At 52.9% G+C, this 19287-nt stretch overlaps 1 long non-coding RNA gene across 2 annotated transcripts in view; it reads right to left on the bottom strand.

Moving 5' to 3' along the window:
- The window catches only part of LOC127484710 (uncharacterized), a 51253-nt gene extending 37462 nt beyond the window's left edge, over window positions 1–13791 (bottom strand). Inside the window, exons 1-3 of one of the 2 annotated variants that reach the window (XR_016227147.1) lie at window positions 13227–13352; window positions 8576–8663; window positions 4966–7083 (exon numbers count right to left, since the gene is read on the bottom strand). This is a non-coding gene — a long non-coding RNA (uncharacterized LOC127484710). Of the gene's footprint in view, window positions 1–4965; window positions 7084–8575; window positions 8664–13226 lie in introns of those variants that run through there. The other variant, XR_007911902.3, reaches the window with a different exon arrangement.
- Window positions 13792–19287: the final 5496 nt, after the last annotated feature.

Below are 19287 nucleotides of genomic sequence, written 5' to 3'. Positions count from 1 at the left end.
TCGCCTTCGGCTCATTCTTAAGAAATGACACCACAAACAAGACAAAGGAGAACCAAGCACAAGTCCTTGGGGTTCACCACCTTCGAGCTCGGTGCTCCCAGCTGAGCCACTGGGTGCTCAGAGCCTCGGTCTCCCGGCGTGGCTAGAACCTGAGAATCAGGCAAGCGGCAGAAACCACAGGGGCTAATGAGAGCTCTTTGCACGCAGCCCGCGGAGGGGTCCTGGTATCCACGCCAACCGCAGGGCTTCTGGGAATGAGCCGTGGCTTCTCGGGGGTGCTCAGTTGTTCCAGGTGGGTAATGGGGCAGCAAGAGACGGACTGCGTGGGGCCCGCAGCTGCGAAGCAGAGCAGCTGCCCGAGGACTATGTTGGAAGGAGGTGCAAATGTTTGCAACCGGGGTAAAAAGTTCTGCAGGGAAACCAAGGAGGGAACAGAGAGGCCAAGAGCAGGAGGGTGGGGGAGAGAAATGGAAGCAGGCGTCAGGGGCGAGGAAGGGTGACTTCGCAAACTTGCCCTCTGGCATCGAAAGCCTTGGCAAGCTCTGCACTTTTGAGGTTCAAGTTTGTTTATTCTTGGCAAAATGCAACCGCCTGTTTCTAAGAGAAAAGTCTTTAAAAGGCTTATAAAATCTACTCAAAAGGCTTTCTGGACATCAAATAGCTCATAAAAAGGAACATTTTGATGAGTTAAGTGTAAATGAATCAGAAACATACGGATTCCATTTTGCCTAATCTGCCATTGGATTTAGAAATGAAGGGGAAAACTGCTCAAAGCCAAATTCTTCGGGGGCTTTGCAGACCCCCGAAACCTTTGAAAGCTGTTGGCAGCGCTCGGTGAATCCCTTCCAGAGCTCCGTGCCGCGCTCCTGAACTCCAGCCTCTGAGAAAGCGCCCGTCGGACGAGCCACTCGGAGAGGAGGCAAGGGGAGGCCAAACCGTAACCTGCCTCCCGTGCGCTGGGCCTCTGCTCCCCACGCCCCTGGCCCCATCTGTGAGGAGGGGGACACACACCCACCATCTGAGGAGCCCAGCTGGTGGTGACAGCACAAGACAGAGGCTAGCCCCAGCCCCCCGGAGGACAGGCTGTGAGCCCTTGGACCTCAATTTCCTCATCTGTAAAATAGACCTACAAGGGGTCTCTTGATACAACTGTGGCCAGGGTTAGGTGTAACATCCGGGGCTGCATCTGTGGCACAGCAGGTTAAGCCACCACCTGCGACACTCGCATCCGATATGGGCGCCGGTTCGAGTCCTGGCTGCTCCACTTCCGAGCCGGCTCCCTGCTAATGCACCTGGGAAAGCAGAGGAGGGTGGTCCCAAATGCTTGGGCCCCTGCACCCACGTGGGAAACCTGGAAGAAGCTCCTGGCTTTGGTCTGGCCCAGCCCTAACTGTTATAGCCATCTGGGGAGTGAACCAGTGGATAGAAGATTTCTCTCTCTCTCTCTCTCTCTCTCTCTCTGTAACTCTGTCTTTCAAATAAATAAAATAAATATCTCTTTTTAAAAAAGAGTAACATTTGGTAAAATGCTGTATCCAGTGCCTTGTGCATGTAAGCACTCAGCCAAGACTGGCTGCACTAAGACTATGTAAGCTCCGCGGTCTGGGCCCTTTCCTACCCCAGTTTAAAGTCAAAGGGACTAAGCTCCAGAATGATCCAGAAACTCACCCCAGGTCTTACCTCCATCTACAAAAAGCCCTAGAGGCCTCTATACTACTATGGAAACCGTCTGATTCCATGACAGAAAGTCTTGTCACCTTGTTCTACCAGCAGCGCGCCCAGTGGACTCAGGGTCCCAGCAGACATGATCCCACTCCAGGGACCGGGAATCAACCACAGCCCAGGAAGGCCGGGGCTTGGGGGCCTCCCTCCAGCCTCACCTTAGGGGCTGCCAGGAAGAAGGTTGGAGGACGGGCCCTCGTCCAGGACACCCAAGGATTTTCTGATGCCGAGACAGAGCGAGCCCCACACCCTCGGTCGGAGGTGTTGAAGGATCTCCCTGGCTCCAAGGCTCTTGTTTCCCTGTGTGATGGGTTAATGGAATCACAGAGAAGAGGCTGCAGATGAAAGAGGGAGAGAACTTTGCAATTACGCTACATTTTCCATTCACTGTCTCTCGGACTGAAGCTGGGTAATATGGCTATAAAAACACACGGAGCAAAATCCGTAGTATTAAAAAAAAATGTATACTGTATGTAAATCGACCACGTGGATAATACTTGGCGTGTTGTGCATGTTTTCACACATGGTTTTATCAAAGGGGGTAATTACGGCATATGGAAAACAGAACATATTGCTTCCATATGAGAGATAAAGAGAGAGTGTTACAAGTGATTAAAAGGACTTACGGATGTGGAATGTTCTTGTAATGAGAAGAACCGCTTGTGTCCTAGAATTAGTGTTTTCCAGCGACATTTGCAGAAGTCTTCCTAATACTCAGGTGGCACGGAGGCCTCTAAACTTCCTCGTGAGTTTGGCCAAATTTCTTTGTCAGAGGTCAGCTGTCACGGGAGCGTCCCCTGATTTTGTATCCTCACTCTTTCATCCAGGGACTATCTGCACGGGTCTTCGTGCTCCTCCCAAGGACCTTGCTGCCCAAATAGCCGATCCGGTTCAGACAACCCGGAGTACAGCAACAAAGGAGCAAGCGACCCGGTCACCACTGGGCGGGAGCTGTGAGTAGACATCTTCCCAGAGAAGACGTACAGGTGGCCGATGAGCACAGGATGTCATGTGGTCACCAGTAAACTGCCACTCCACAGCCACCAAGATGGCTGTAACCAAGAAAATGGGGGCCGACGTTGAGGCGCCATGGGTTAAGTCATTTCCTGCAGCACCGGCATCCCATATGGGCACCAGTTCGAGTCCTGGCTGCTCCACTTCCGATCCAGCTCTCTGCTATGGCCTGGGAGAGCAGAGTGCTTGCACCCCTCCACCTGCATCAGAGACCTGGAAGAAGCTCCTGGCTCCTGGCTTCTCTCTTTGTCTTTCCCTAGCTGTCAGTCTGCCTCTCAAATAATTTAATGAATTTTAACAAAAGAAAATGAAAAACAAGTGTTGGCAGGGAGGACATTAGAGTCCTCAGCCTCATTGATAGGCATGTAAAGTGGTGCAGGGGCCGGCACTGTGGCGTAGGGGTAAAGCCGCCGCCTGCAGTGCCGACATCCCATATGGGCGCCAGTTTGAGTCCTGGCTGCTCCACTTCTGATCTGGCTCTCTGCTATAGCCTGGGAAAGCAGTAGAATTGGCCCAAGTGCTTGGGCTCTTGCACCCACCTGGGAGACCCAGAGGAAGCTCCTGGCTCCTGGCTTCAGATCGGCCCAGCTCTAGACGCTGCCACCATCTGGGGAGTGAACCAGCAGATGGAAGACCTCTCTCTCTCTCTAACTCTGCCTCTCAAATAAATAAATAAATCTTTATGTAAAAATCATAATACAGTGCCCAAGACATAGGAGGGTACTGTGAAAAGTTCACATCTTCCACTGACTTTCTCAAGATCCTGCATATGCATTGATTTCAAAAATATTTTGCAGCGGAACTGGCACGGTGGTGCAGTGAGCTAAGCCTCCACCTACAACACTGGTATCCCATGTCTGAGCATCAGTTTGAACCCTGGCTGCTCCACTTCTGATCCAGCTCCCTACTAATGCACCTGGGAAGACAGAAGATGGCCCAAATGGTTGGGCCTCTGCCACCACGTGGGAGATCCTGCTGGAGTTCCTGGCTTAGCCCCAGCTGTTGCAGCCGTTTAGGGAGTGAAACAGTAGACGAGCGATGTCTCATCTACTGATGAGAAGGACAGGAGGGAGGGAGAAGAGGAAAGGAGGGAGGGAGGGTAGGGTGGAAGGGAAGAGGAAAGTAACTCTTAGAGTCTTCTGAACCCCCCATGCCCGAGTACAACTCCCTGTCTTAGCCAGCCTCCCACTGTCGGTGACGCGGTCGTTTCTAGTCACTGCTGCCGGCCACGATGTTGCAGCCCCGTCTTTCTCCTCCACCTCCGTGCTCTCCTCCAGTGGGGGATAAGCTCATGACAGCGGGGGAAGGTTCGCACCTTGTGAAGGAATTTGCCCTCCCGAAAGCGCTCTCAATTTGGCCTCACATCTGTCATGTGCAGCGGTGCTGGGTTGCCCTCGCTGGTGTGAGTAAAATGTTTTTGAAGAGAAAATAATGACAACAAAAAGCCCCAGCGGCGTGCAGGGTCGGTTAGCTGAGCCATCGCTGGGTTTCCACGTGGGCGTCTCCCTGTCCGTGATGACGTCTCTCCCTACCTATGGTTGGGTCCCTTGGCCTTCTGAGCGCCCCCCCCCCCAAGCCCTTTGCCTCTTGGACCATTTCTAAACGGAGCATCACAGCCTTGAGGCACAGGGTCCCCTCTGTCCCCTGTCTGCTCTTGGTGTCTCTGCAAGATCTGCTCAGATGGGATGTTTCCTTCTCTCTGCAAAATTAGGAGGTGCAGAAAGATCCCTGGTACTGACTGCCAGCCCCTTTCATAAGCCACTGGTTTTAATATTGGTTTGGCAGCTCCCACAAGGATTTTTTTTTAAAGCACAAGTCTTGGAGGCCAACTTCAGAACCTGGCCATGAACCCAGCCGTGAACCCGGCTGAGAACCCGGCCGTGAACCCAGGCTGATCTCTGACCATTAACATCACATCCCTCCCATCTTCCAACCAAGAGCCCTTCTCCCTGGTCAGTGCTGCCATCTCCCCATTCTCCCGTAAGCGAAACCCCAAGGTTTCCCAAATCTTACAGGAAAGAACAGCTGACGACAAGCTATGCCCCACCTACAAACACCTTGTGGTGTGACAATACAGGTTGAGCATCCTTGGTCCATAGATATTTGAGACCAGATATGTTCCAGACTTTGAATGTTGGAGGACTCTAGAATATTTGCAAAATATCTTGGAGATGAAAGTCTAACCATAGAATTCATGTATGTTTCATACATACGCACATAGCCTGAAGGTAATTTTATTCACTGCTTTTAATGATTTTGCCCATGTGACAAATTTTCATGGTGTGAAATTTCCCAGTAGAGGTATCCTATTAATGCTCAAAAAGTTTCAGATTTTGAACCACTCAGGAGTTCAGATTTTTGGACTATGATGCTCGAACTGCATTGCTAAGGACCCAGGCTTAGTTGACGATTTTTCCCACATGTTTGGGCAGAGGAAAGATTTGCTCCCAGTTTAAAGGTGGGGAAACTGAGGACTGGAGGGAAGCAGTGGCTCTGGCCCCACCCAGTCACACTGTGGTCAGCAGCAGGACCGGAAGTGGAGGTGGGACTTCTGGTTGTCTATCTGATGTCCTATGAAAGGGTTTCCTCTCCCATAAGCCTGGGTGTCAAACCTCCCCTTAACCATGACCTTTTCTCTTTACCCCGTCAGTTGAAGATGCAGAGAGACAACTTGAACTCCTAGAACTTGCTGGAGACTCCCTCAGACAGGCCAAGCACGGTGAGCGAATAGAAGGAAGGCCCTCTCCTGCCACTGCCCCAAGCCCGTCACTGGCTCCTCCTTCTGCCTTTGGAAATGAGTGCCTAAGGTCACTGCTCCATCGCGGGCACAGACTCAGCAGCCGGGTGTGTGACAGGCAACAGACCGGACGTGGTCCACTGCAGCTCCCGGGGCCTCCCACCTCTAGAGAGCTCCGAGATTCCGGACGAATCTCCATCTGGCACAGCTCAAAGAGCTGGCATGGCAGGGAAGCAAAGCTCCAAGAAGCAGCCCTGATGCCTTGGGGTAGGGATGGGTCTTCTAAATCCTGAGCTTCACCCCAGGGCCCCGTGGGAAGCTCCAGAGGAAATGGAGCAGCGGAGACACCACCTCGGGGCTCTGAAATACGTACAGGGACCCATGGAAACGCCTAAACACCCAGACGGAACAAAACAACCTTCTCCCTCCTGCATCAGGAAGAAAAGAAAAGAAAGGCAAGCAAAAGGCTGCTTCTCTCGCAGGTTCATAAAGGGCGCTTTTTAGACCCGCGGCCCATTAGTCTCAGTTATTTCCCCGCGGCTCTGTTGGCTTTGTCCCCCCATTAATTGGCTTATCTGCCCATGCATTCGCCCCATGTTTCTTATCCACACCTGAAAGGCCAGGCACAGCCCTTCCCAGAACAGAACGGGGGCCCTTGTCACTCAGTGCACCTGCAGCCAACTGTTGGCGCTGAGAGCCTGGGCTGCCATGTTCCCAGCCCCGATTGCTTGCTTCTCCCTCTAAGCGGTCAGCCAACCAGAGGGACCGCTCCTCTCCAAGAAGCGAGCGAGATGTCCACACAGTGAAGGACAGCAGAGACGAGTCCAAGGGAGCCCCTGCCTGCCCGGCCCCAGGGAGGGCTGTGTTTGCAACGACATGGGTCAGAACATGCCTGAAGAGCCTTGGGCCTTCCTCGCAATCTTCCCTGAGGGCTCACTGTACACCACACCTCCCGTCTGGGCGACTGGATGACTCCAGAGAAGGCGAGCTGCCCCAGGGCTGGGACCCGAATTTCAGTTGCATTTGCCAGATGAAGAAACCCAGGCTTGGGAAAATTCTGTAAGTGACTCAGATTTCACAACAAAAGAGGGGGGCGGAGTCAGATGCGCACATGAGGCAGTCCTAGACCCCACCCTGTGTGCCAGGGCCACCTGTGCCACTGCGCCAGCCACCACGCATGTGGGACGACTACTGGAACCCTTTCTGTTCCAAACGGGGACATTCCATAAGTGTCAGCAATACACCAGTTGTCCAAGCTTTAGCATGTTAATAAAGAACGTAAGAGGCCAGCGCCATAGCTCAATAGGCTAATCCTCTGCCTTGCGGCACCGGCACACGGGGTTCTAGTCCCGGTCGGGGCGCCGGATTCTGTCCCAGTTGCCCCTCTTCCAGGCCAGCTCTCTGCTCTGGCCAGGGAGTGCAGTGGAGGATGGCCCAAATGCTTGGGCCCTGCACCCGCACGGGAGACCAGGAGAAGCACCTGGCTCCTGGCTTCGGATCAGTGTGATGCGCCGGCCGCAGCGTGCCGGCCGCAGCGGCCATTGTGGGGTGAGCCAATGCCAAAGGAAGACCTTTCTCTCTGGCTCTCTTTCTCTCACTGTCCACTCTGCCTGTCAAAAAAAAAAAAAAAAAAAAAGTAAGATAGCATTGGTTTTTATCTACATCCTTTGTTAATGGTTTCATCTCTTTATATTAATTACATATCAAAAGGATAACATTTTTGTTATATTGGGTGAAACAAAATAATTTTTTAAAGATTTATTTGTTTATTTGAATGGAAGTTACAGAGATAGAGGGGGAAGAGACAGAGAAAGAGAGACATCTTCCATCTGCTGGTTTACTCCCCAAATGGCCACAATGGCCAGGGCTGAGCCAGGTGGAAGCCAGGAACCTGGAGTTCCATCTGGGTCTCCAGTGTGGGCTCAGGGGTCCAAGGACTCAGGCCATCTCCTGCTGCTTACCCAGGCTCATTAGCAACAAACCGGATTGGAAGTGGAGCAACTGGGACTCGAACTTGTACCCATGTGGATGTCAGCATTGCAGGCAGCAGCTTAACCCACTATGCCACAGTGCCAGCCCCCTAAGCAAAATACATTGAAACGGACGCCAGCCAACTGTTTCTTTCTGTAACTTTCTTGTGGCTGCTAGGAAATGGAAAGCTACACACTGACTCCTGTCGTTCTGCTGAACAGATCTGCGCTCCTGCTACTCAAAAGCTAAACCCGCGGCACAGGCATCACCCGGGGAACTTTCTAGAAGCACAGACTTGCAAGCTCCAGCCCAACCCTACCGAAACATAATTTGCACTTTCACAGGATTTGCAGGAATTTCATGTGCACATCAAAATGTGAGCAGCCTTGAAAAGTGTGTGGTTTTCCCAGGAGACCTCCGTGGCGTGCTAGTGTCTATGTGACACAGGATTTTGTACGTATGTATTTTTAAAGGGAAGGAGGATGTTATGAAGGAGTCGTAATTAAATAGTTGAGCAGAACCCTTCCCTGGGGCACAGAGCAGTCTGAATGTGCTGATGTGCCTTTGAATTTCCAGCAGGGACTACACAGCTGTAGGAGTAAGTGGGAGCAGGCGCTGTGGTGTAGCAGGTAAAGCCACCGCCTGCGGTGCCGGCATCCCGTATGGGCACCAGTTCAAGTCCCAGATGCTTCACTTCCAATCCAGCTCCCTGCTATGGCCTGGGAAAGCAATAGAAGATGGCCCAAGTCCTTGGGCCCCTGTACCTGCATGGGAGACCTGCAAGAAACTCCTGGCTCCTGGCTTCGGATTGGCACAGATCTGGCCGTTGTGGCCAACTGGGGAGTGAACCAGCAGATGGAAGATTCTCTCTCTGTGTCTCTGTCTCTCTCTCTCTCTGCCTCTGCTTCTCTTTAGCTCTGCATTTCAAGTAAAATAAATAAATCTTTTAAAAAAATTGAGTAAGTTACTCCCACTCCGCGTATCTTGAAAAATCAGAATCATAAGACTAATGACACTCTCTTATCTGACCCTTCACCAGATCTCCCTCCAGGGACTGTACCAACAGGTGCTCACAACTCTGCTACGGAGTCTCCTTCGAACCCACCTCTGCCACGCGAGCTGCACACTCACCAAGAGTTCCTTGTGTTTGCTCCCAAATCAATCGACCCCAGTTGTACTCATCGTTGTCATCAGGTAATCATACATCACGTAACATTTTCTGCAAGTGCAGAATGAGAATAATTACATCAAGGAACACTAAAATTCGAAACAATGGAATGTTTAGAACCTTAGACACAATGGAATGAAGTTGTTTCCAAAAATCACTTTTGGGGGCTGGTGCTGTGGCATGGCAAGTTAAGCTTTTGTCTGCAGTGCCGGTATCCCATATGGACACCGGTTCGAGTCCCACCTGCTGTGCTTCAGAGCCAGCTCCCTGCTAATGCACCTGGGAAAGCAGTGGAAGATGGCCCAAGTGCTTGGGCCCCTGGACCCACATGGGACACCCAGAGGAAGCTCCTAGCTCCTGACTTTGTGGCCATTTGGGGAGTGAACCAGCAGATAGAAGATCTTTCTCTCTCTCTCTCTCAACCTCTCTCTCTCTCCCTCTCTCCCTCTCTCCCTCTCTCCCTCTCTCCCCTTCAAATAAATACATAAATATTCTTTTAAAAATAACTTTTGAATTAGGTGTGCATAAGATAAATTTAAACTATCGGAGGGAGTTTGTAAAATTCTAGGAAGACTCTTCTTCATAAATTAGAAATTCTACATGACTCACAATGGGTAGAGGGAACAGATGCCCTTGTTTCCCCTTGAAGGTCATGGTTGACACCTGCCATCCCAGTGGAATTGTTCATGATGCCCCTTTCACAGACAGAGTGTGGGTCACCCCCATACTGAATGTGACTTGTACAAGAGCCTTCAGTCAACAGATACAATTTCAAGCCTTTAATCCTGTATCAGCACAGTGACAAATTAATGCACATTTATAGGTTGAAACACAGTGCATCCTTTGTTTGTTCCTGGCCTTAACTGGTTATTTCCCACTAATGGACATATGACCCAGTTGAGTTTGATTATGTGGCTTCTACTCCAATCTCATTGGTTTGTCCAGGGGATTATGGGTAATGCCTTCCAAGAGCATCCCATGGGGACTAGGGTGTGTTAGCCCCCAACACACAGTGACTATTAAGAAAAGTTAGAAAAGACTTCAGGGGCCGACGCCGCGGCTCACTAGGCTAATCCTCCGCCTTGCGGCGCCGGCACACCGGGTTCTAGTCCCGGTCGGGGTGCCGGATTCTGTCCCGGTTGCCCTCTTCCAGGCCAGCTCTCTGCTGTGGCCAGGGAGTGCAGTGGAGGATGGCCCAAGTGCTTGGGCCCTGCACCCCATGGGAGACCAGGAGAAGCACCTGGCTCCTGCCATCGGATCAGTGCGGTGCACCGGCCGCAGCGCTCTGGCCGTGGCGGACATTGGAGGGTGAACCAACGGCAAAAGGAAGACCTTTCTCTCTGTCTCTCTCTCTCACTGTCCACTCTGCCTGTCAAAAAAAAAAAAAAAAAAAAGACTTCAGGATACTTGGCCATGAGATCATGGGTCATTGGATCAAAGGGGAAATCAAAGGTCAGCGATGCTAAGTAACTCGCCAGCATTGTTCAGCATTTCAGTGGAAGATCTAAACAGCCCCGCTCCCAGGTGCCGGCCCAGCTCTCCAACAGATCAGAATGACCCCTGGCCTTTAGTGGAAGAGGTGTTCAAAGGTGCTTGGAAGAGGCACCACCACACGTCCTCTGTCTCCAGGGGCATCACCCCGTAACAAAGCTGTCCTTGTGGGTCTCAGCCACGCTCTGTTCGAGCAGCCTAGTCGTACGGTCGGTTCTTCTCCAGGCCAAAAGGAGGCTGGAAAGAGAACAAAGCAAAGGCCGAAGGTGCTGACAAGAGGGTGCGGCCGCCCCCGCTTTGTCCGCTGGTTCAGTAACAGGTGGAAGCCTGGACCCTGCACCTGATTCCCCAGTCTTCCACCAGACCCCGGGGCCAGCTGGGGATGGCCGTGTCGGGGGCAGGGGATGCAGCCGACTCCAGCTCTTACAGGCCTGGGGACCTGGCCAAGGGTCTGAAAGTCTCGGAGACTCAGTCTCCTGTTCCGCCAAATGGCACACATTCTTTCTTTCCCTGTCAGCTCCATAAGGATGAAGACTTCTTCCACCATAAACAAAACTAATACTGAAATGACCAATGCTCCTGCATAGCTTGTTGATGTGCCAGGCGCTGTTCTAAACAGCATTTGCTAGATGGTCCTTTTAACCCTCACTATGCCATGCAGGGAGCATCACCAACCCACTTCACAGATAGGAAGAGTGATGTCTAAGAGCTTAAGCTCTTAGGCGGCAGAGCCGTGATTGAACCTGAGCAATTTTTAAGTTGGTAATGATTATAATCATGATAATTATAATGAGGATGATCATTGAGAGAGACATGGGTGAACCAGAAAGAGAAGACTTTCTGGCCCTACATCCTCTACTGAGAAGAAAACAATAAAAAAAAACACTGTACTGAGAATCAAGGCTGCCATTTAGCTGAGGACACAGTCCACACCAGGCATTGAGCTAAGAACTTTCCATGGCTTCCTTCTCTTTGTCCTTACGAGGAAGGCGAGAAGCAGGTGACATCAGAGGAGGTGGCTGGGGCTCTGAGAGGGGCTCAGGGCAGGCAGTGGGGATCCGGGATCAGTGCCCAGGCGTTCGTTGCAAAGCTGGCATTCTCGTCTGCCTGATCGGCACTCCCCATAGCTGTCCAACCAATGAGTCCCCCGCACCATGGAGCTGGTGGAGCAGCCCCAACTGAGCACCAGGCTCCAGTGCTGAGTACTCTGTAAGTCCCCACCTCACTAGACGCTCACAACAAGCCAGTGAGGTCGCTTCTATTATAACGAAGAAGCTGAGTCCCAGAGAGGCAAGGCCATTTGCCTGGGCCCCACGGAGCCTCAGTGATAGGATCAGAATTGGAACCCGGGAGTTCACCTCTTAGGCACCCCCTCTTCACCGCTGGCTACCTACCTGTTATCAGCATGCTCTCTCAAACTCTTGCCTTTCTGCTGAAATCTAGTGGGAAGAAAAAGGGGGAAGGCCCACCCCACCTCTTCCCAGCTGGACAAGGCTCTGCCCCATCTAGGTGGGAGCTCCCCATCCATGAAATGAGGAGTTAGATAGAGACTTTGCAAAGGACCCTGCCACACCCTGGAAGGTTCTAGAAAAGGACGTAGGACCTCCTACTCTAGTTTCATCTGTGGCCACGCCTGGTTGGCTCATTGTAATAATACATTGCAAGTTCACTTGCATAGAAGAGGAGCATGACAATGTTTGAAAGCCATGGAAGGAGGGCACGGCTTTGAGCTTTTGAGCTCTCCCTGCCGCCCTGCGAGCGGAGAGGAGGAGAGAAGGCGGTGGTTTGTAGGCAGTGCCCAAGGGGAGGGTCTGCTTCGGCTCCTCCTATCCGTGTTGATGTCATCAGGTGGGGCTTGGATCTGAGCACGAGGATGGCTCAGCCAGGAGGTCAGAGGAGTGGAACAAAGAGAATGGATCCAGGGCAGAGGGACCAGAGACTCTTGCACGCAAAACCTGCAGGGCAGAAACCACAGCTCTGTGTAGTGCTCCCATCAGCGCACGGCGTCCCCAGTCCTTACCTGCCCATCCTCCCACTTGACAGATGGTGAAACAGAGCCCCAGAGAAAGCACATGGCTTCCCCAAGGTCAGACGCAACTTTCCTGCTTGCAGTCACAGCCCACTAGCCAAGTTCTTGCAAGTCAAGAGGCACCTGGGTCCCCTTTGTAGGAGAATACTCACAGATGAAGAAAGACCAAAACCGGACCACGGGCAAACCAGGGAGCAACTGCGTGCTTACAAGTAACAAATTAACACACTGAGCACCGCCCCCAGAGCAACAAAGCAACGTAATTGTGCTATTCACGAGATAATTAAAGGATTTATGGAAAACCAAAGAGTATTCATATATCACCGTCTACAGGGGATACTACGGGACACAAGTTTAGAGTGGTGTGACACGTGTCACCCCCTCCTGAGCCTGTTGGGATATTTGTGTGTGTGCGCGTACAGCCATCTGGGGATAACCTCCGACATCTAAACTCAAGAACCTTGAAGAACACAAGGCCGCAATCTAACAGCCCCATGAGGCAAACCTTGCTGAACGCCAAGGCAGCTGGGAAGAGGCAGGACCCTGGGAGTTGCCCTGTGGAGTGGGGTGCCTCCTGGGTACCCCAAGGCAGGGACGATCTGCACCAGGCAGCGCCGTGATGGGGAAGCCCACAGAGCCTACCAGTCACAGAGGAGAGACGACAGCAAGGCGGAGCCGCAGTCAGCTCCTTGACAGCTGCGCCCCCACAGCCCCCCAGAGCAGGCTGGCCAGTTCTGCCACACCCCGTCCTCCTGCTCCCGGGGCTGACATGGGGCTTGAAGCCCCCCACCCCACCCCATGTGAAAGCGCTCATGGGAGAAACCCTCGGGGAAGCCGGCCCTGGTCATCTTGCAACAACGCAGGCTTCTTCCCCAAGTTCGGAGACCCCCACGCACCCCAACACACCCCACGTCCCCAGAGTCAGAACACACGAGAGCCGAGTTTTGCACCCCACAGCCTCTTGCCTCAGCAAAGCGAACTAATTCCGATTTCACCTCCCTCTTAATAGGCCGCGTTGTCGAGCCTTCTAATTAATGCCACATGTCCCCCTCAGCTGTCATCCTGAATAAATGTTTACAAAGCTATTAACGTACCGTATTTGTAAACCGGGACCGCTCAGCTTTGGGGAGTCATGTGGAATGCATTTTCTCCTCTAAGATGGAAAAGGCTCAGCAATAATAAATACATTGTTTTGCAGGGATGGGAGCAAGGCGTTGCCTGGAAAAACAATTTATTGCGAGCTTCCTGAGACAGCGGGGCTGTGAGTGCGTGAGGAATCGGAGCATTCCCCACGTTCAGAAGAGCTGCAGGGGCCTGCTCCGGCCCAGGTGGGGGATGGCGGTGGGGAACTCTTCAGGGGCAGAAAGGAAAAAAAATCCACGCTGGCTCCAGGTCTGAAGACCCTGGTTCTGGTTCCAGCCCCTCCGCTGAACAGCTTCATGGCACTGGGCAGGCCAGGTTTCTTTCCAGGAACTTGTTTTTTTCCACCTGAGGAATGGGATCCATAATTCCAGTCTGATTCCTTCCCGGCTCCAGCCTCTTCCCAACACCCGGCATGGTGTTGCATAAACGTTTCAAAAGAACCCAGGGCCAGAACGATTGAGCTCTAATGTGCTAGTCAGGACCCAGAAATCCAGCTCCAACTGCACTCACCAAAAACAGAGAGGGTGGGACAGGAACCCTTCTCAAATGTCAGCAATGGGCTTTTGGGAACTCTCCACCCTACACGTCCCTGACCCATTTCCGTCATCATTCCTTCTTCTTCTGCCATCAGGAAGCCGAAATCATGGCTGCACCTGAACCAGCAACAATGAAAAAAACCTCCCCTACCAACTCGGTAAGAAAAATCCTAGGGAAGCAATTTGATTGGCTCTGTCTGAGTCCCCTGCACATGCTTGGACCAATCACTGTGGTCGGAGGTGGAAAATGGGATTGGCGCCTCCTGTTTAAAGTGAGGGAGGAGCAATTTCAGAACGGAAGTGGGAAAGCTGTGACTATGCAAACCCAAACCCCAGTTGTTTGTGACACAGGTCCTGGGCGCAGGCTGGGACACAGACCCGAGTTCCCCTGGCGTTTGCCTCTCGATGAGAAGAGAGACAAACCCGGTGGGTGACTGCTGCCACAGAGCAATGGGGGAAAGGTATGGGAATGAAAAGCAGAAGAAAAGCGAGACAAGAACAATGCAGCAATGAGAGACAGAGCTGCATCGGTAACATCAGCAGTGCCTAAGACCCAGCCCAGCACGGAGCAGGGGCTCAATCGATGTCTCTTGAAGGAACCAGTTAGTGGGTGAGAACAATTTGTACAGGGGAAGAGAAGAGTCCTTGCTTGCTCATAGGACTTAAAAGTTGGGTCCACACAGATTTGAAGCTCAACTCCAGCACCTACAGGTGTACAGACCGAGCAAGCTGCTTCCGCCTCAGCTGTGGTCTCTGAAGCAGAGGATGCCGTCCCCACCTCCTACTGTTGAGGATGGAACTCGACAACCTCTCCCGGGCGGGCACTGGGACGGCGACACAGGATGGAATTTGATGACCTCTCTCGGGCACTGGGACGGTGACGCCGGCAGAGCCCAGATGACACTCTTCGGAAAATAAACTCCACTTGAATTTTTTGTGAAATACACGTTTTCCTTATTTATTTGTTTTAACTCAACTCCTGGAGAAGGCGACAGAACAAAACCAAGAGAAAGATTTTTGGAAGAGCTGTGTCCCCTTACCACAAAACGTGGTTTTCCTGCAGAATCTCTGTGGTGGATTGAAAATGGCTTGAACAAGCTCCATTCCCAGCAGTGGGACCTACTGTTGCGGAGCTCACAACTTCTCCGAGGCTGAGCGGGTGCTCCATGGGCAACTGAGTGCTCCGGGCCCGCCGGTCTCCAGCGAGAAGCCATCCCGGCTGAAACAGCCACACTCATAAAATCATTGCTGATGGCCTCAAACTCAAAGCCCAAAGAACAGAGCCCCTGACACTGGGTGCCAAGCACGACCAGCGCTTGGGGTTTGCATCCCGGAGCCCAGGAGCCTAGGGTGTTTCACGGATATTGGCAGTCACCTGCAGGTGACGGAACAGCTGGGCCAAAGAGATTGTTGCGACTCTTGTAAGGGTTCTGCAAATCCACGTTGAAATGTTTTCTCTTTTTTTATTTCTGGATCTGTTTCTCTCTCCCACCCCCACTCTCTTGCCCCCATCCTGCTCCTCCAGTTTCTGTCTATCCCTCCCTCTTGCATGACAAGGGAAGGAAAATATTTATCCCTGGGCGGCAGTATTAACCACACGGAGCTCATCACCAAAGCAAGCAGACAGACAGGCGCACATTCTCAGTCCCACCACGCAGCTCTTCCTCCTAGCCCCACTAAGGAGACCGCCTCGTGGGCACGCCTCCTGGCTCCCCTGGGCTCAGCGCTCCTGGACCAGGGGTCCGCTGAGACCACATGTGCTATCGGCTGCTTCGAGACCCTGCAGCTCACAGGCAGCCCTTCAAGTCCCCTGAATGTGGGTGGGCAGCAGGCTTCCCACTGTCTGTGGGCCCAGGGATCTGGGCTGGGAGAGCAAACTGGTCCTACTTAAAATGGGCTTTCCCAAAGCCTGGGCCGGGGCCAGCTTCCGGGCTCCCAGCCTGACCAGGTCCTGGCCTCCAGGGTTCCAGCGCTCAGCGGTCCCAGCGCTGCTCTAACGTGCTGCGGTTGCCATCTCACAGTGCTTGGCCACTTTGCAGCAGGAAACCCCACGTTTCTGCCAAGTGCTGGCCTGCAGACAATGCAGGCAGGCCTGCCTGGGACACACACCATGCACTGTACCTAAGATGCGTTTCCAAGCCAAGCTTTTCTTCATTTAACCAGCGATATCTGAGTGTGGCGCAGCAGCAAGGGCCAAGGTCAGCACGGCTCTGCTTTGGTGGCTGTTATGCCTTAGGGTGGGGGAATGTACTGCCAGGGGAAAGCGAGTCCAGCTAAAGAGAAATCAGTGCGGTGTTGGCGCTGTGGCATAGCGGGTTAAGCCGCCACCTATGGTGCTGGGCATCCCACATGGACGCCGGTTTGAGACCCAGCTGCTCCACTTCTGGTCCAGCTCCCTGCTAGTGTGTCTGGGAAAGTAGTGGAAGATGGCCCAAGTGCTTGGGCCCCTGCACCCACGTGGGAGACCCGGATAAAGCTCCTGGCTCCTGGCTTCAGCCTGGCCCAGCTCCAGCTGTAGCAGCCATTTGGGGAATGAACCAGCCATCTCTCTCTCTCTCTCTCTCTCTCTCTGAAACTCTGCCTTTCAAATAAATGAAAAATAAATCTTTTTTTTTAAAAAAAGATCCATGAATTAGCCACAGGTGCTATCAAAATGTAGCAAAAGGAAAAATATGAAGGAAGCAAATGGATAAATCAAATTTGACAATTGCTAACTTAAAGATCCCCAAAAGCCTACCTCTAACCCCACAGTGTTGCCCTCACCAGCTCGCCACAGCAAACGCCTTCTGGGGTTCTTCTGGGAAGGAGTTCTAATTCTCTGGGCAAGTGCCTTCCGCCCTCCGAGCCTAAGCTCTGAGAACCGCTGGGCTGCAGTCTTCCCTGTGGATTTGCCAGAGCAAGGGCTCAGAGAACTGTGAGATCTCCTCCCCCTCGGAACCTGCCGTTTCTGGCTTTAGGGAGAACTTCAGTGACAAAGCAATCCCATGAACTTCTTGCATGCCAGCTCCTGTCCAAAGGGCCATACATATGACTTGACACACTGGATTTTCCCAAAGATGGGTGCATTGGTATTGCTAATATCATGTGTTCTTTCATAATGTCACCAATCCCACCATTAGCAATAGCGCGTATCTCCACGCCCCTTGAAACTGGGTGCAAGCCTGTGACTCCCCTGACACTCAGAAAGAATAGAAGTGACCCTGTGTGACCTCCAGGAGTGGCCCTCACAGCCGATGTTTCTCTCTCTAGTGCTGCTTGGCCTTGAAATCTATCTGCCCCCTTGCAAGGAAACCCAGAAGCCTCATGGAGATGCCATGTGTGGTGTTCCAGCCATCTCAGCCACGTAAGACTGCACCAATCACCAGACACCTGAACACAAAAGCTTCTAGATGATTCTGGTGCCCAGCCTTCCAGCTATTTCCACCTGCCGCCAAGTGGGGCATAACGGATGTCCCTGCCCAGAATTAAGTTAGTTACTTGTTTAACCCAGAAAATTCAGGGTGGTTTGCTACACATCAGTCAACAATCATGGCTCGAGCCTGTGGAAGCTGCACAACCCTAAGAGAAATACACCGTTTCCACCCATTTCACAGAAGAGCAGACTCGGGCTCAGCAGCGAGGAGAGCCCCTTGTCTCAGGTCACGGTGCTAAGAGGCAGCAGAGCCCGAGTTTGAACCCAGGGCTGCGCACAAGCCATGTTCCTTGTTGATGCGGTCATCCGTGCAGGTCCATTTGGAGGGTGCTGGGTGTAGGAACAAGAGAAGAACAGAGAGAAAAAGAGGTTTGGGAGTGAGCCTAGAGAAAGCAGGTCGTGGGGGAGGGGGAAACTGGAAGAACTAGAAGAAAGAATCTCTGTAGGAATGGCGGCCAAAGGAGACCAAATTCTTCCCCTGGGCCAGTCAGGGATGTTCCCGCCACCAGGTGCCAGAGGCGACCACACAGCCGGGGACGAGGACGGGAGGGCAGGGCCGGCGCTGTGGCTGTCTTCATCCTGCCTTCCCACCCTTCCCCGGAGAAGGGGACCCTGACCCCCGCCGCCCTGCAGCTGTACTCGGCCCCGGTCACACTGTGAACAGCTGAGGAAGCCGACACCACACGGCCACCCTTCTTCCATCCCATCCCCATCCTCGCTCCCCTCTCGCGTGTACGTGGGAGCTCCTTGCTCCTCCCGGCACTGTCACTGCCTGGTGCCACTCTCCCCAGTGTCCCAGCTTCACCCTGGGGACCTGTTTTGTAAGAAGAAGAATCATGCGCTGACTTGCAGGTGCAGAGCTCCGTGCGTAGCTACTCTCCACAACTCCTGCCTGTTCTCTTTTCAAGGGGGCCGTGGAGGGAAGCCAGTGCGCTGAGACACGTCCACAGAGGACCCAGCAAGAGCACCCAGCAGCTAGCCCTTGTGGACCCCAGCTACCCTCCCAAGGACAAGGACTTGCTATGATGATGACAACCCTGGAAGATCACACCACATCCCCTGAGGTCCCCGGGGCACCCCTGTCCCAGCAGGAGGAAACTGGGGCCCTGACGAAGCATTTGTCCAACGTCACAGAGCTTAGGCACGGCAACCTTGGGATGCGAAGCCAGGGCATGCTAACCCCATCGCATGTTCGCAGCCCTACAGATCCTCGCTCATCCGGGTCGGTCTTGCTCCCCAGCCCTCCGCAGCCCAGGCTTTGTTTCCCATCTCCTCTCCTTGCCCTGTGACACATGAGAGCCCAGGCACGAGTTGGAGCCCTCTGCACTTCTTCGACCACCAGCCCCATAATACTATTACTGCTGATGGCTTTTCATTCCCAATGCCAAACCTGATTTGGAGTTCACAGGGCTGAGGGTTTCAATCCAGGCTCTGTGGACAGGCTCCGGGAGCCCTAAGTGACTGGAGCTTGCAGACAATCCAATTGTTATTGACATTTGTGTCTGATTGTTCATCAAGGAGGAGCTGTCTTGTAGGCCAAACCGTTCTATTATCCCGCCCCCGCCCCCCACGGCCTCCTGGCTAACAACGAAAGGCTAGCGCAGGCCGATCAATCCTAACGTCCCTCTGTGTCTAGCGGAGTTGCTTCTGCGGGCATGGGCGTGGGGGCAGCTGGGAGGAGAGGGAGATGGGAAGAAGGAGTGGGTCTGCATTCTGTGCACTGAGGCTGAAGTGGAAGCATCCACTAAGCAACAGATGGAAGACCTCTCTCTCTCTCTCTCTCTCTCTCTCTCTCTCTCTCCCCCTCTCTCTCTCTCTCTTTCAAATAAATAAGAATTTAAAAAATTGTTTGAAGTTAACTATGCACTAAGTGCATATGTGGAGGGGCAGCTGTTGCGATGCAACAGGCGAAGCCACTGCTTGGGACACCCCCGTCCCACATTGCATCATCTGCGACTGTACCCCCACCTCTGCTTCTGACCCAGCCTCCTGCTGTTGTGCACCCCGGAAAGCAGCAGCTCAAGTGCTTAGGTCCGTGCCTCCCACACTGGGTGCTGGGGTGGA

The sequence above is a fragment of the Oryctolagus cuniculus genome, chromosome 21 (assembly GCF_051225735.1).
Source record: "Oryctolagus cuniculus isolate XC-2025 breed Fujian yellow rabbit chromosome 21, ASM5122573v1, whole genome shotgun sequence".
Lineage (NCBI taxonomy): Eukaryota > Metazoa > Chordata > Mammalia > Lagomorpha > Leporidae > Oryctolagus > Oryctolagus cuniculus.
This window is presented reverse-complemented; position numbering and strand designations above follow the sequence as displayed.